Source organism: Panthera tigris, chromosome C2 (genome assembly GCF_018350195.1).
Source record: "Panthera tigris isolate Pti1 chromosome C2, P.tigris_Pti1_mat1.1, whole genome shotgun sequence".
In the NCBI taxonomy this organism is placed as follows: Eukaryota; Metazoa; Chordata; class Mammalia; order Carnivora; family Felidae; genus Panthera; species Panthera tigris.
Window position 1 is genome coordinate 102,403,080 of NC_056668.1, and position 18,279 is coordinate 102,421,358.

The following is an 18,279-nucleotide window of genomic DNA, read 5'->3' on the forward strand; positions in this document are numbered from 1 at the left end:
AGATTGTGCTTCACAAAGTTCTTCTACTTTGGGGAAAAGCATGAATTCAAACAAGTTTCTAGTAAAGTAGACAGAAAACCTTACCAGGAAAACAAGGTTTTCAAATGACAGGTCAGTACTAACCTGTCAATATCCGTCAAGCAGTTAAGAAAAATCCTTAACTCTTACAAGTTCTATAAATAGGTGTCAGTCTCAGGTCAGGATACCCTGTTCACACTGCCCTCAAAGTGAATGTGAATGAGGAATTTCTATGTTTGGGACCACAGGGAATTCTATATACAAAATCAAATAGTAAAAAAAGTTAAAAATCAATAAACATAGTCACCTATATGTAGTTCAAACAGCCTGGATCTTTTATTTTTAACATATTTGCCATTACCTCATAAGTAGGTAGTTTACAAAAACTGGCACATTCTACCAAGCAAAATCCAAAATTTGTACCAGGTAAACAGCCCTGAACCAGTGCTAATAATAGGAAAATCTAGCAAAAACACTCTGTAGTTAGCTAGCCATTTCTATAAAAGTATGATGTCTCTAGAGTCAGCCAGAATGCTTTTCCTTTTTTTTGTAGTCTACTAACAACCAGAGACCCAAGAAAATAAAACTATTTTAGTCACAATATTTCATTCTACTTTTGTTTTGTGTATCAACCACAAAATCTAAGCAAACCACGCCTTGTGTCAGCATTCTAGGGAAGTCAATGGAGGAATATCAAAGAATTTCTGTGCCTTTAACTTTACCACATTAGCCAAGAATAATTAGCAATGGTCTGAAAGGAATTGGTTTTTTTTTTTTTTTAAGGCAACAATTCACACTTCAGCATTTATGCAAATTTGGGTAATTTAAATGTATGAGATGATTAAGAAAGAATCTTCTCTTTAATTCACCAAGAGTGTGCATGTTCTTTTCTCCTTATGCAAATTTCTAGGATAGTTTCTTCTTTGATTCTTTTCTTAGATCACCACACTGCTTAAAATAAAACATTGTAAATATACACAATAGAATAAGAATCTTGCGTATGGCTTCATATGAGACTATGTAAACATTTGGCAAGAGTAGCATTTTACCTATTGCTGAATTGTGACATGCTTGTGTGGGAAAATGGTGACGGAGGAAAATATGAAGGCAAATATCTATGGAAACTCTTCAGGATAATTTGTCAAGTCTGATAAATGTAGTGCCCACATCCCAACCCTTAAGTGTCTTACTGCTTTGTGCCCTTGCATCAATTAACATTTAATTTGACTTTTTAACAACCTCACTTATCACTAGTTTTCTCATGACTGTGAAGCTAACAAATGTTAGCTTTTCAAAGCTGACAGTTTATGATTACTTATAACCAACACAATTTCAGCGTAATGCAATAAGAGATTAATGGACCACAGGGATGATGCAGCCACAGGGCTTACTATAAAAAGAGAGATGAACTACAATTCTGGTGAATGCCTCTTCTGAATAAATATATTTGAAAACCATCTACACCAATGTCAAGAGGGAAAGCTTCAACCTAATTATATTAACAGGGGTTCTAATTGTACACTTCAGAAGTGATTTAAAGCCCTTGTTTATAAAAATTCTTTCACTAAATAACATATCTTGTATTGGAAGTGAGGTGAAAAATGTGTCAAGGAAAAGTTTGATTAAACAGTGTGAAGAAAGAAAGAATTTTAGATTCAATTTAATAAAACAGTATCATTATCTGGCTACAGGAGAAAGCAATGGATTTGAAGTGTAGATAGATAGATAGATCGATCGATAGATAGAGATAGAAATATATGTATAATGTATCCATATGTACAAAGTATATGTATAAATGTATATTTAGATCTAGATCTAGATAGAGATAGAGATAGAGATAGAGATAGAGATAGAGATAGAGATAGATATCTCTTTGGTGTTTAGGAAACATACTGAGGTATTAACTGCATTGAACTGAAAAAACAGTTGCAGTCCTGAATTAATTAAGGCCTGAGAAGTCACTGAGCTCTCTTGTCAAGGATGCTCATCCATTTTACATTTCTAAAGGAAATTCCTTGAATAGAGGACCAATGTTCAGAAGAAGGAGGAGGAGGAGGAGAGGGAGGAGGAGGAGAATAGTGGGGAGGGAGAGGAGGAGATGGTTCATGTAGGTATTTGGGTATCACCCAGAGATAGACAGATATAGATCATATTTATAAATACATAAATAACATTACTTTACAGGAAATCAGGGAACTTAGTATCACCACATGCTAAAGCTCTTCCTACGCTTCAAGATTCATCCAATAACTATTAGTTTTTCAATGCCTTGTCACTATCCCTCTCTCCAAATTCCCCAGAGCTTGTTATATGTTTTCTGTACATTTTAATATCCTTTAAAATTATTTGTATAGAGGCTTTCTCCTATTATTACATTGTAAGCTCCTTTTGCCAGGGCCAACAATAGTAATTGCTTTATGCATAGCAACTGATCAATAATTTTTGTTAAATGAAAGAAATATATGTATTTGTAATATACATGAAATACATGTGATTGGGTACTCAAATGGATATATAACTGAACAAATGGATATGTAACTAAATGAGAATATGAAAGCTTAAAAAATGAATACACAAGAGAAAAATTATTTTAAAAATTCAAAAAACGTGGTTTGATTTAAGTGGTCTGAGTCAATTTGCTTTAACCATATATAACACACGTAGGTTATATAAAATATTACACATAGTCTTTGAAAAACATGAAAGAAAGAAAGGCAGTTGTTTTCAAATTAGACATTGTGTTTAATATCTATTACCAGCCAGGCACTGTGCTGAGGTCTAAAGAATCTGCAGATACATAAGACAAACTTCCCACCATCAAGGAGTATTGTTTAGTTAGAAAGGGAGTCATAAATGTATATAACTGATCAATCTGCCCTCCTAATTGGCCCTTCTCCAAAAAACTAGGGAAATGTCATTCACAGATAAAAAGTGTGCAATTTCTAAAAGCTATTTTCTAAATATAGAAAAACATAAAGGAAGCAATAATCTTGATTAGAAAGGCAGCTCCGTATAATGGTTAAGGACTCAAGTGCTGAGATCAAATGACTTAGATTCAATTCCTCTCTCTCCTACTCATCAACTGTTATCTTGAACAAATTTCTCACCCTCTTTTTGCCTCCTATTTCCCATCTGTAAAACTGTATCATTATAATACTAATCAACTCTTCAGCTAGGAAGCTGAATACATTACTATAATAGTAAATAATTCCCATCATGCCTTTCAAATAGTAAGCCCTTATATAATGACAGATGATATTATTATCGTTAGTATTTCATTATTATAATTCCTTTGGGGAAAAGAATCTCTTAAGAAAGAACAGATCTTCCCAAAAGAACACTAGAATTCCCCCCAAATCAAAGAAGTAGTGGCCTAGAAGAGGGGTACACTAGGAAGTGTCAGAGATTCTGACAAACAAGACACATACCATATCTAAGAAACAGGCATGACTTGGTTCTGGCCTGTCATTTCCAGTCAATCTGGTCAACAAAGTCTGGGATTTGCTAGAGTTTCATACTTTCTAAGAAAAAATTAAAATCTATAATGTGACATAAAATTTCCTAATTTCCACTGCAGTGATTGTTTTGTGGCCTCTGCTCTGAAGGAAAACTATGTTGTGATGGGGTTCAGGAGACGCATTACCCCCAAATGTGGCACCTTGGCATATTGAATATTTTAAGCTGTAAGAGGTTGAGAAAACATCAAAAGCAAGAATGTCTCTCTGACCTTCCCTAGCCCTTCTTTTCTGAAGCAGGTCAAAAGACCCTCATGTGAGAGGTGCTCTCTCTATACCTGGAAAAAAAAAAAAAAATCCTTTTCTCTAAGAAGGAGTAATGCTGAGAAACACCCAAATAAACAGGACTTGCTAAGTTTCCTCATACTCCTTACTTGAACTTAACTCATATTCTTCAACCTAATATATTTCTCTATATCTTTCCACTCTTCATCAAACATGACATAAACACACAGAGGTTTAGCCATTTCCTTGGGTCTTATCTCCTTATGAAAGCTCCCATATCACATAAAATTTACATTAAGTAGTCTGCATGTTTTTTTCTTGTTCATCTGTCATTGTCAGTTTAATTTTTGGATCCCACTATAGACTTTAACAATATTGGAAAGGATGTTTTCCTCCCCCACAACTGCAAGAATTTCCCTAATCCTCACACTCACCCAACCCTGCTTTCACTACCAAAAGAATAGAAGTCTCACTGAGGCTGTAGAAATATACACAAGCTACTAGTAGTAAGCAAATTCTCATCTATGTAAACAAACAACCAAGAATCACCAAACATTTGAGGAAAAGCAACAAGTGTTACCAAACCCCACAAAAGGAAAAAGTAACTTATGAAAACAACTTTCTTATATCAGAAAAATAATCAATTAGTATAATGAAAATATTCAGAAATTTGTGAATATTACAAAGAAGAAAAGAGAAGAACAGATGGAGAAGAAAAAAAGAAGAGGAAGAAAATAAAGAAAGGAAGCAAAGGAGAAGAAGAAGAAACTGCTATGAAAATGAAGCAATGAGAATTCTTATTTCCAAAGACAATAGATTAATATATAGACCAAAATAGTAGAAGAGTCAAAGCTAAAGATAAATCAGCTGAAGAAGCCAACACAAGGATAATCTTCAAATATAATACAATAGAACAAAAAGTTGGAAAATTTTAAAGTAATGTAATTATATCTGGGAAGTCTGCAATAAAACTAAGAGTGGCTTCAGAGGAAGAAAACAGAGAGAGGAAGAGGAAGAAATAGACCTGGGAAGAAAATTTCCATGACTTAAAAATAATTAAAGATTCCAGATAGAAAGAGTCCTGTGAGTAATTAGTAGAAGTTTACCTAGACAGTACATGAATGGTAGCAGTATATACCATCCCAAATATGTCTCTTTGGCAAAGGGACTATTGTGAGCTAATCACTTTGAGAAGGAGCAGATACAGGAGAAACTCCAAAAACAGAGTAGAAGTTATCCTTCTGTAAGGAAAATTTACATTTATCATACAGATTTCCATTTGTAAGTGTATCTCCTTCTCTATATTGGGAAGAGAAGGATTTCTCCAAATCACACACAGAGAGAGAGAGACACACACACACACACACACACACACACACACACACACACACACACACTCACAAACACACACACATCTTATCAATGGAGAAGGTACTAATTTATATCTGCATAACAAACTTGACCTTTGTTAGCCAGGCTTCTTCTGGTACCCTTCTCATAACTGGCCTCCCTCACACTTTTCCTTTGTTTTTAGCTGAAGATGGTATTTAAACCAAACTTTTAAGCCACCTGTAAGAGGTACACATTTGTTCCTGGGTATCCTCCATGGACACATGAGTTGTACATGTTGATAAACTTCTGTTTCTCTCTTGTTAATCTGTCTTTTATTGTAGCATCTCAGCTAAGTACTTAAAAGGCTAAAGGGAAAATTATTTCTCCCCTACACATTTTCTGTTGAAATTTCTGAATTCCAAGGATATAGAGAAAATTCTAATATAATCCATAAAGACAAAAGAGGTTTTCCTAAAAATTAACATAATATTTTTAAAGAATACTAAAAATAAAATAGAAATATGCCATCAAAACTCAAGTATGAGGATAACTTAAAGACATTTTTAGGAAGCTCATTGAATGTTAACTCTTCTGAAGTAATTCCTTGAGAATTTACTTAGTGTTGTACTCCATGAAAATAACTAGATAAAAAAAGTAGGATATGAGTCAGGAATATAGAAATATATAAAATATTAATAATATATTTGCAAACATCTGTTTTTTTAACACATAGAATGTGAAATTGCAAACAGATTTCTCAAAATTTAAACCTCTGTGAAAAAAAAGGGAGGAGGTAGAAGAGGAGGAGAAGAAAAGTAAGCATAACAAATAGATACAACAAACAAAATGATACAGATACATTAAGAATAAGAGATGGAAATATATATATATATATATATACACACACATATATATCTCCAGATAAATGCTCACCCCTTCTCTTTGCCATAAAAAAAAGCAGCTGTGATAAGAGAATTCAATGTCCAGAAATAATTTTAAATGATATGAGAAACAATCTACCAAAAAATACTTACAAATAGTTATATATCTTTATGGAACATAAAATATTAGCATCAAAACATAAGACAAAACTCTAGAAGTATAACGAGAAATTTATAAACTAGTTTTCATAGTGGCAAACTTCCATACATGCCTCTAAAAATGGTTAGATGAAATACATAAGAATTAGAAGAGGATTTAAATAAGGTAACTTGTAAGTATAAGTTAAAGTAAAAAAACTTTCACCCATTAAACAGGGAATAAACATCTCCATGTAAGAATAGAACTTTCAAAGATTGTTCACAAAACAACTAAAATTTCAAAAAGTACAAATCACACAAAACTGTAATTTCTTACCAAATACAGTAAAACTGAAAACTAAAAACACAAGGATAAACTAAAATAAATACCTAGGCATTTGTAAATTTTAAAAAAACACACTTTTTGTTTTTTCATTATCCACCATCTATGGTTTTTGTTTTGTTTTGTTTTGTTTTGTTTTGTTTTGTTTTTTTAGAGAAAGCATGGATGAGCAGGGAGGGGCAGAGGAAGAGAGAGAAAAAAATCTTAACCACTTTCCACACTCAGCACAGAGCCCAACATGGGGCTTGATCCCATGACCCTGGGATCATGACCTGAGTCAAAATCAAGAGTCAGTCATTCAACTGACTGAGCCACCCAGGATCCCCTACCATTTACATTCTTAAATCACAGGAAATGCTTAGGATTTGAAAAAGAAAAATCTATTTTGGCAGGGATTCTCAACACCTGGGGAACTTTAAAAGTTTAAAGCCCAGATCTCAGCCCCTGAGCAGCAAGCAGTATATTAAAAAGCTTTTTGAGGTGATTCTAAAATACTGTGGGTTCAGAGAAGCACTGGTCTATGCAATAACTAGTAGATAATCTTTCATGTGTGGTTGAAGCTTTGGGGAAAGGCTGACAGGTCACAGATTTGGGGATTGGGAATAGCAAGTAAGATACTAAGGTCTGAATTCATCTGGCAGACCATTTTATTTGACCCATCAGAGTGGGGTTTTTTCCCCTAAGTATAACTTTAGATATCTTTAGTCATTTTCTGTATGTCACAGGCCCCGTCATTTCCTATTTCTTGCACTGATCCAATTCACACATTTAATTATCTGCCTGCCTCCTGCTATTCAGGGTAGTTAAAATCATGAGAATATGTAAGATGACTCAGAGAAAAAGAAGGCCAGAGAGTCCTGTAACTACTTTGAATAGATAGGCAGTGGGAAAGACCCAAGAAAGAAAATCAGAAGATGGGGCATGTGGGTGGTTCAGTTGGTTAAGCATCCGACTTCAGCTCAGGTCATGATTTCGTGTTTTGTGAGTTTGAGCCCCACCATCAGGCTCTGTGCTGACAGCTCAGAGCCTGGAGCCAGCTTCAGATTCTATCTCTCCCTCTCTCTCTCTGCCCCCCCTCCACTCACTCTCTTTCTCTCTCTCTCAAAAATAAATAAACATTAAAAAATAATTTAAAAAAAGAAAAGAAAACCAGAGGAACGGTAGAAGAGGAGAAATCAAAGGGTAATTCATTACATAAAATTAGTAAGAGTCGTGGGGTGCCTAGGTGAGTCAGTTAAGTGTCCAACTCTTTATTTCAGCTCAGGTCATGATCTCATGGTTCACGAGACTGAGTCCCTCATAGGGCTCTGCACTGACAGTGCAGAGCCTGCTTGGGATTCTCTCTCCCCTCTTTCTCTCTGTCCCACCCTCCCTCAAAATAAATAAGTAAACAAACAAACAAACATTTTTTTTAAAAATTAGTATGAGTCAATGACTGTATATGCAACTAGAAACTTAATTTAGTCCTTAATTTATGGTCCTTGGTGCCACCACTGGTTGGAAGGGTTGAAAGGGAAACATTTGATAAAATTCTATTTTATGTGTATATGTTTTGCACAAGAGGAAAAGGAAGTTTGCAAAGTCATGGGTTGAGCTCATAGCGAATCTTTGACTAAATGCTCTACAACTAGTAAGTAAGATCTGTAAGTTTCTACCTAAAAATAAAGTGATTTGGCAAGGTGTAACTTTTATCACCAACTTCATCCTGCCCTCAACTGCACCGAGCACCTGCTGGATTTGATGTTAAGGAAACACTCTCTTTTTCATGTCTAATTAATATTGTCTTACATAAAGACTGCTGAAGAGACTGCCAATTAGTGTCACCAGCCAGCAACTAAATTTTCACACAGTTTTAGACTGCATGGAAAATCAGCTAAGTCCTGGAATGAAATGGAATGTTTGGTCAAACTTTTTCTTCAATTTATAATAATTAAGAAAATAATCACACATCCCTAAATACTTATAAACTTCCATATAATAATTCTGGAGAGAAAATACCAGATGCAGGAAGACTGTGAACTCAAATACATGGCAAAATTCCTCTTTAATATCTTAAGGTCAAGGACTGGTCATCTTTGTATCTGTACTACTTACATAGCTTAAGATGCTTATTGTCCCAAAGGCTAACAAGAAGTGTCCTTCTGATTTAAGTCATTGTTGCTCAGATTTTATGTTTCTTTTACCTAAACATTCCAATACAATGTTATACACTGAGGCAAAAACTGTTTGTTACTTACCCATAACCATTCTACCATTACCTTCTTTGCCAGGACAGAGGCAGTCCCCTCTGAGACTAAATGTGTCAGAGACTTGCTTTTCTATCTTCACTTGCTCCATCGTGAGTATATAAAGATGCCATCCTCTCCTGTGACTCTTGCTGGGAAGGTTATGGGAGTAGTTCTTGTTGAGAATTTCTCCTTCATTAAGAGATGGCTAAGAAGATTCTATTTCCTTTTCACATTTTAGCATGCTGTGTGAAGATGCAAACTTGGAGCTATGCAGCCATTTTGTAATCATGAGTAGAAATAAGCTGACCAACATCCCTGACACCTTTGAGCAGTTAACACCAATACTGCAATCACCTGCCTTACTCTGTACTTGTGAGTAAGTGAGCAACTAAGATCCTAAATGTAAGCTACTTTTAGTTTAATGTTATTTTATTGTAGCTGAAAGAATTCTAACTTAAACACTCATCTAATAGGATTGTTGTGAGAATTCAATGACAAAATTTATGTAAAGTGCTTAGCATAATGTCTGTTATGAGTACTAGAAAAATTTAGCTATTACTAGTTTTAGTAAGTATACATTATAATGTCTGCCCAGACCCTTCCCTTCTTCTGGTGCCATCAGTCTCCTTATTTTGAGGAACTGCTCCCCCTCTTTCAAATTTCCATCACATACTCCAACGGGAACTGCCTTCTTCTAAAAAGATCCAAATTCATAGGTTACACTGTTGGTCCAGGGGTGGAAATTAGTACCAGGCTGAGCTAAGCAGCATGCTTTATCACACTGGTTGTATTCATTGGTCCATTAATTGATAATGTGTGCTTCTTGATCTCTGGGCACTCACAATTTTAGTTAGGCTCATGGGGAAACCCTGTCTGAGAGGATGAAACCAACACACAGAGAAACAGAGGTAAGAGAAAAAAAAGATAGCCTGATTGCATCAAGCCCCTGGTTTTAGTTTCTCAGTTCCCATTGCTGCCCTGGTTATTGCCTTCCTGTAGCACTGGTGTATATCCCTTCATTCTGTGAACTAGCCCAGGATCATCTTAGCATCTCAGTCAGCATTGAGTTCCAGTCACTGACCCATGGCAGTTATGACGAACACATTGTTCTCTACCTTACAAAATCTCACTCACCCTTTATTAAATGTCAACTCTCTTCATTCATCAAATATCTATGTAGTATCTATAGTATTGCAGGCACTGCAATAAGCACTACAAAAACAAAGCGACAACCTGCCTGTAAGTTGCTTTAACCGTCACTGATATACACGGGTCAAGATCATTACCAAAGAGAATATTGCATGCTTGAAAGAGCTGGGGAAATATGGAGTGAGGGAAGCAGGTAAGAAGGCCTTTCACTCCAGACTCAGATGCAGATCCAGGGGATAAGGAACAGTTTCCCAAATGGGATGACAACTGAGAGTCTGCCAGGGAGAACTCTACTTCCCTGATTGAACTACGTGTTGAATCTCCAGGACTTGGTGACCAGTTAAACGGCAGACTGAAATAAACTTGGCTTTCAAAACTTGGGTTAACTTGGGTTCATCACTAAGTTAGCAACTATAGAAAGAGAAGTAGCTTGTGGGAGATAAGAGGATAAATTATAGACACAATGAGTTTCAAGTACTTTTGAGAAATTCAAATAGAGATAGTAGGAACTTTGCTATATGGGCTGAAACTAAATTTTTTAAAAGTGGCTTGGTATATATATATATATATATATATATATATATGTATATATATATATATATATATACATATATATATATATATATATATGAGTTATCAGCATATAGATGATAATTGGGGTCATGAAAGTGAATGTCATTGAGAGAAGAGAATGTGGAGGAGGAGAGAAGAGGTACAAAAATGGAACCCTAGGGGACATAGCATGCCTTGAAAACCAACAGACGAGAATTGCAAGAAGAGAGCAGTTAATAATTCACACCCAGAGAGGGAGAAAGTAAAGTAAGTCTAGTATTAAAATATGTCCTTTGATTTCAGCAACAACCTTGACAACAGCGGGTTCAGTTTGTAGAATATGGATGGGCTGTAATTTATGAAGCCTTTGAGAGGCTTCATTATCAAAAGCAGGAGAAAGATCAGGTAGTACCTAAAGTCTTTACTTTTGTGCTTTGTTGATTTAATCATAGGATAGACAGTTGAGCATGCTTATATGCTTAGAGGAAGATCCATTAAATAAAATAAAAGATGAGTCAAACAAAACAGGGCAAGAATACTGAGGATGAAGATGATGTCAACAGGAATCAGATCAAGCTGGATTCAGTCATTCCTCTACTTTAAACCTTCCACGGTCTATAAGGCCCTACATTACTTTGTCCCCAAATAGCACCCCAGTGATACCTCTCCTTCTATGTCCCCTGTTGTTTGCTCCACTTTAGACACACGGGTCTCTGCTATTCTCAAACATGCCAACACACTCCAGCCTCTGAACTTGTGGACTTTCTCTCCACTGCTCCTAGAAAGTGCTTTTCTCAAAATAAGCATGGCTCCTTCCCTAATTTCCCTCAAGTCTCTTGGCAAATATCACCTCATCGGTGAGGCCTTCCATGACCACTCTAGTATGTTAAGTAGCAACAACTCCCTTGTGCCTCACATTCTCTAGCCCTCTTAACTTGCTTTATATTTTTTCATAGCTCTTATCACATTCTGGTTTATTACAAATCTTTGTGCTTTGCTTATTATCTGACTTCTTCCCCTAATATGTAAATTCCATGATGAACGTTCAATTTATTTTCAATGCTATAGCTCCAGTGTCTAAACAGTGACTGGCAGGGGCGCCAGGGTGGCTCAGTCGGTTGAGTGTCCGACTTTGGCTCAGGTCATGATCTCACAGCTTGTGAGTGCGAGCCCCACGTTGAGCTCTGTGCTGACAGCTCAGAGCCTGGAGCGTCTTCAGATTCTGTGTCTTTCTCTCTCTCTTTCTACCCCTCCCCCGCTCACACTCTGTTTCTCTCTGTCTCTCAAAGATAAATAAACATTAAAAACATTTTAAACAGTGATTGGCAATTGATAGATGCTGAAATAGTGGTTAAAAAAATGAATACATTAATGAAAAGGACGTTTTAGAGAGGATCACTACATTAGAAGAAAGTGAAGCCTGCTGGATGGGGAGGAGAAAAAGGAATAGAGACCAAAGATCAGACTTCCAAAAAGTAAGAGACTCTAAGCAATGCAGACATAAGGGGTTATAGTCAAAGCTTCAAGCACTCAGGCTTAAGATCTCAGAATACATGCAGTCATGAGGGATGCCAACATCCAGAGTGGGCCTGAGGGTTGGATACCTGATGTGTGGTTGAAGGGAAAGCTCTTTGGAATTAGGGAACCAAAAGCTTCTTCTGCTAAGGTTTTGGGTGTGTCAGGGACATGGTAGCAGTTTACTGAGGTTGTGGCCAGAAGTGGTGTATAGATGTAGACAATGAAGGGCACCTGGGTGGTTCAGTCGGTTAAGTGTCTGACTTCAGCTCAGGTCATGATCTCAGGGTTTGTGAGTTCAAGCCCCACTTCGGGTTCTGTGCTGACAAAGCCTGGAGCCTGCTTCAGATTCTGTGTCTGCCTCTCTCTGCCCCTTGCCCACTCACACTCTCTCTCTCTCTCAAAAGTAAACAAACATTTAAAAAAAAAGTCTATATGTAGACAATGAATGAATACTATACCTTAGTGAACTAGAGATTTCCAAGGAATAAGTGGTGATAGCAAGGTGTGAGGTGGAGAATGGGGGCAGAGATTGTTGGGATGCAGCCACACGGGACAGTTTTGAAGCAAGGTGACAATGGTTGGCCTGGATTTCTAGAAAAACACAACCTGGTGATCTAAACAGCTAGAAGGCTTTTTTGGTTTTTGTTTTGTTTTGTTTTGTTCTGTTTTGTTTTGTTTTACCATGGTGAGCTGTCTAAAACTTTTCTTTAAGCTTGAAATAAAAGAAAAATGATGATGCCCCTATAGAATGGAATCCAGGGGAACCTCGCTGTAATAAAGAGTCCAACTCTACCTTTAATGTTTGACTGCTGACACCTCTTAACTTCCCTCCTGCCCTTGAGATCCTCATCTGGGCAAGCTGATAAGAAAGCCTGGGTGCTCTCTCCTTTAGTGTTAGTAAAAGACACTCAATCCAAGCAAGCCCCTGTGTATGCAGGGCTACCCTCATTCTAGCCCCTCTCCCCTTAACCACAATGAAAATCTCATGCCAGTCTTCTTTCCTTGTTTTCACAAGCCATTTTCAGGTCAGCTTAGGAAGCCTCCCCCAAAAGCTTCATTATATAATTAATAAACGTTTCCATATCCTCTGTGTGAGTATGGCACTCTCGGTCCTGACGTCTGATCCAAATACGGGGTAAGGGTCCATCCTGTTTCTGCAGTGTGCCTGCAGAACCCAGCTACAAAGGAGACTTTCAGCAAAGCCCTCACTGATCTCATCAGGCAGAATTAGTCACTCCTTACCTTAATGCTCTCATTTATGTTTATTTATATCATTAGGGCTCACTAAGTTCTAATATTTATTATAATTGACCATGCACTCATCTATTAGTCTCATTAAGATTCTTGAGGATAAAAACTGTATCTTATTTATCTCTATATTCCCTGGAACCTTAATACAAATGCTTAATAAATATTTGATTTATTGAAATTTTTGGAAGGCACAAGGGCAGAGTGGCATACCCTTGGGGAATTGGAAGTTTCAGTTTTGATCTGTAGCTTTAAAAATATCCCCTGAATGTATTTTGTCTCTTCTGCGCTCTGAGAGTTCATGATATGGTTCAAATCATGATATAAAAACAGCAAAGCACAATATAAAGACCACTTTAAAAAGATCAATTCCTCCTAAGCTGTTTCTCCTTATGGAATTACTAAACAGAAGGCTTAGTTGAAGATCCCTGAAAGTTCATTTATTTTCTGTAAGAGCTATGAGAATGCTCATAAAACCAGTTTTGAATAGGAACCCACCCATATGGTTTATGCTGTTTTTCAGGCAGTTAGCCTAATTAAACCTCCTAGGCAGGTTAGAGTCCCCCTGTGGAAACTAAATTGAGTTTAAATACAGAATTATCTCAAAATCTATGAGCTTTTGATTGATGCTCCAGTTAATTTTGACAGTTGAAGTGGCTTCCTGCTTATCTTCACTTTAGGAAGATGAATAATTATGGAAATGACCTCATTAACTCTTTGATGGCAGTCAATGGAATTTATAGGAGTTATTATGTCTAAACTGGAGAAAAATAATGTCTATCAGGCATATTTGTTTCATATTTTAATCTTGCTTCATTTCACTGTCATACCTACAGGCACTGCCAGAAATGTTACATTGTGTGTCCAATGACATAAAATGAGGTTAAGAAAAAAAAATCTCCACTCAGATGAACATGGCTCTCACTAGTAGCAGGACTCCTTATATCTTAAGATATTTTATCTCAGTTTGGTAAAAGATTTCATCCTGTGTGCCTTCATATCATCTCAGTCTGGATAAGCAAGCACTGAATCACCCTAACACAATCCTTACTGTGAAGAAAGGAGTACCTTATGAGAAGTCTAAAGGAAAAAATAATAATAATACATGCAGTTGAGGGGATAACCAAATATTTCTTGGAGCCAATTTTGTTGTCATAAAAAGAGGGGGTTAGACTAGGAATTTAACCTAAATGGTGCAACTGAGGTTATACAGCTAACGTTTCCTAGGTTCATCAAGGCTGCACTGCTAACAGTGCTCTGTACATTTCCATTCATTCTTAACCCCTTACAGAGAAAAAGTTTACTCATTTTGCTTTTTGAGAAAGGAAGGTGTATCGAAGGTGAAAATGATTTAAACAAGAATTCTCACACACAACATATTATCCTCAATTTTCTCATTTAGAACATAATACCAACAATACCATTCCAGAGAGGTCCAAGAATGATCTCAGGTGATTTTAGTGCATGTGAAAGCACCTTTTAAATGGGAAATTACTAAATCAATGTATGATATGTAGAGCAAACGTTAGGCAGATTTGTTCATTAACCACTTGGATCCCTGAAAGCACAACTTGGGGGGAAAAAAAGGAATTCTACAATGGGATTCAAAAGATTTAGATCATTTGGACTTCATTCTAATGTTTATTTATTTTTCAGAGAGAAAGACAGAGTGCGAGCAGGGGAGGGGCAGAGATAGAGAGGGAGACAGAATCCAAAGCAGGCTCTAGGCTCCGAGCTGTCAGCACAGAGCCCTATGCAGTGCTCACACCCACGAACCATGAGAACATGACCTGAGCTGAAGTCGGACGCTCAACCGACTAAGCCACCCAGGCGCCCCTGGACTTCGTTCTAAGAGCAATCACTTACCCTCTCTGAGCCTCATCTCTAATGAGAGGCCAAGATGTTATGATCACTATGGTAGACTACAAAAATGATCCCCATTTCTTCCACTCCCTCTATCCCAAGGTACTTGGTGGTCCCTTCCCACTTAACTCCTGGGGTTTGGGGCTCTAGGTCTTGATTTGGCCAATTGAATGATCCAGAAATAACAATGTGCCAGTCCGGAGCCCAGTTCTCTAGAGGCCTTGCATACCTCCATTTGCTCTTTCACCCCTGTCATCACTCTGGCCTGCTGGAGGGTGAGAAACACACGGCACAGAGCCCCAGTTGTCTAGCTTGCCCCAGCCCAGCCCTTCCTAGCTCAGTCAACAGCTAGCCAACACACAGTCAACTCTGGCCACAATTAGCTGAACTGCCTAGTGGACCCGGATTCATAAGCAAGAAATGGTTATTCTTTGCCAGTGAAATTTTGTGGCACGTTTAATGACAATATTTTGCTGATAGATACCTGATACAGTCACCAGCTTCCCAGGCAAAACCATAGCATCACTACATATCTCAAATAAAACCACATAAGTAAAAATTGTTTTAAATATTATAAAACTCTTTGCAAATGATAGAGTAATCTGGATGATGTATCATCTTACAAATCTAGGTAAAATCTGCGATAGTTCCCTAGTATCTATGGGGTACATATTTTCTCAATATTTCAGAGTATTGTTTTATACAATTTATTCATTTATTTGCTTGTGTATGAGAAGTCCAGAAATACTTCAATTTCAGAATTCTAGTAAAAAGTATAATAAAATTGCCTACAAAATTATTTTATGGGACTGTGACACAGTTTTTGGATTAGAAATAAAACACAATAATTCTAGAGAATGAGTATGTCCATCTTACACATCTTCGAGCAAGAACATGTAAATCATTCCAGACAATTGTCAATCATTCCCTTTAAAAATCTTCTGGGGAGTCTGCATCTTTTGGTTAATTATATCAGGTTTTGACAATCCCATCTTTCAGAAATATTATGAACTTATAACTTAAATTTCTTCTGTATTTATCTAAGATATTTATTTTTTAATTGCATTTAACATAGAAATTAAAGAGACTAATTGTATTCTCACTGTAATTCTTTTGAATATACTTCAGGATAGTTACACCCTGTCTTTTGTCTTTAGGCTTACCAGTAACTGATTTTATTTTAATTACGAGAGCATGTATTCTAACATATACACCTACTAAGCTTTTAATATTTCTATCATATAATCTCACATTTCCAGTCCTAGAGTTTTGAATCTATAAAATGGAGATATAATATTTCCAACTTTGGAAGATTTCCCTTTGGGACACAGACATCCCAGTATGTCCCTAAGCACACTCAGTCTTTCATGTTCAGTCAGCTTTCTAAGTACAGTACCAGCTCTGACAATTATAGTGAATGAGATTCTCTAAACGCAATTGGGAGAAAAAATGTGCATACCCACTAGGAATTTGCTGGAAATTTGGGAGCAGTGCTAGTGGCCAAATAGCAAAATTCAAGCTCCCTCCTACAGTCATGATTCATGGACCACCATCAGTGCTCAAGAGCCTAGGAGTAGACTATGCCCTCCCCCTGCTCTGATACACCCCCTCACCCGTGTACTTTCAAGGCTGCCTACTGGTTGTTACTATCCCCAAGGACCATTTTTCTAGGAGGTTATCTACTACTTTCAATAAGAGACTTTGCCCAATGAAGGCAAGGGGGTTAAACAGAATACTGCTTGGTTTTCAGTGCCATGCAGGGTTCTGACAGAAGCATGTTAAACAATTGTGTTGAACTGGAATTGTATTTAAGAGTTTATTCAGCTGGTTAAATGTCTTGCCTTACGTAAAACACAGCACCTCTGAGAAACACCGGTGAGGATTGTGTTTTCACAAAAATATTGGACTTGCTTTGGGCAACGGTACAAGAATTCATAGAAGTGGTAGAATTATGCTTTAATGAACCATACAGAATATCAAAATTGCTTCATCGCATTAGAATTTCACTTAAGCAGAGAATTACAACTGCTAATGTACAGAAAAGGAGGCTTTTCTGGGGTTTAGATTGTTGGTTTTCTTTTTTTTTTTTGTTTTTACTAAAATATACAGGGAAACTCTTTCCCACCATCTCTTCTCCCTACCTAAGTACTTCAGAAGGTATTTTTAATCAAGTTCTGTTATCTGCCCTGTAATATTGGAAAAATAGCAATGCCAGTTTCTATAACATTTGTCGGGGTTCAAGATTCATATCTACATCAATATCCCTTAATCTCTCCTTAAGCTCCAAACTTATATTTTCAAATGTCTGCCTCTGCCACTGACTAAATATGTGATTGCAGATGAGGACATTTACCTTCTTGGGATTTAGTTTCCTCCTGTGTAAAATAAAGTCATTAAATGATGGGATAACCTTTATGATCCCACACAAGTTCAAGAGCCTGTGATGCGAGCACCACCTCAATCTGAAAGGTACCTCATACCCAAAAGACCAAAAATAAAGCTAGATGTTTTATAAACCCGATTATTCTCAGGTGTTTTCAATTTGGGTATCAACCTGGGATCACTCAGCATTAAAATCTCAGAGTAACGGTTTCTTCCTTACCCTTCTCTCAATTCTAAGCCCACAATGTCCCTCAAATGCCACTTCTCCCCTTCCCTTCTTTGGAGAAGGCACATCTTCATTGCCTTTCCTGAATTGGTGAAATAGTCTCCTGACTGATCTACCTGCTAGCAGTTTCTTCTACTTCTAAATCATCTGTCACCTCAGTATCAAAGTCACTTCCTTCAACCACAGATTTGATGAATCCATTCTTACTACACATGGGTCTTCTTGTCTTTCAGGGGAATAAGTTCACATTTATTATTGTGGCAAGAAAGTTGTTCCAAAATATAAACCTACACTGACATTTTTATTTCTATTTACTGTCCACCTCCTACAGGTTACTATTCCCCAATCCGACGGATGATGAAGCATCTACTTTTGCACGTGGTCATGAAGATCAAGTGAGACAATGCATGTAATGCAAACTTAGAACACTATCTAGTACAAAAAGAGTGCTTAGTTAGTGTTAACTATCAGGACAATTACTGTCCCTATCCTCAAAACTTTCCATGCCTGCTTTTCCCTGTCTCATTGCTCCCCCTGGAAGGGCTCTTTTCATTGACTTTCCATCACATGCAACCCTGCCTATTCCTTAAAATCCAATTGAAACACCACCTCCTCTGTGAAGTCTTCAGATGTGTCAAAATTAATCTCCCTTGAACTATGT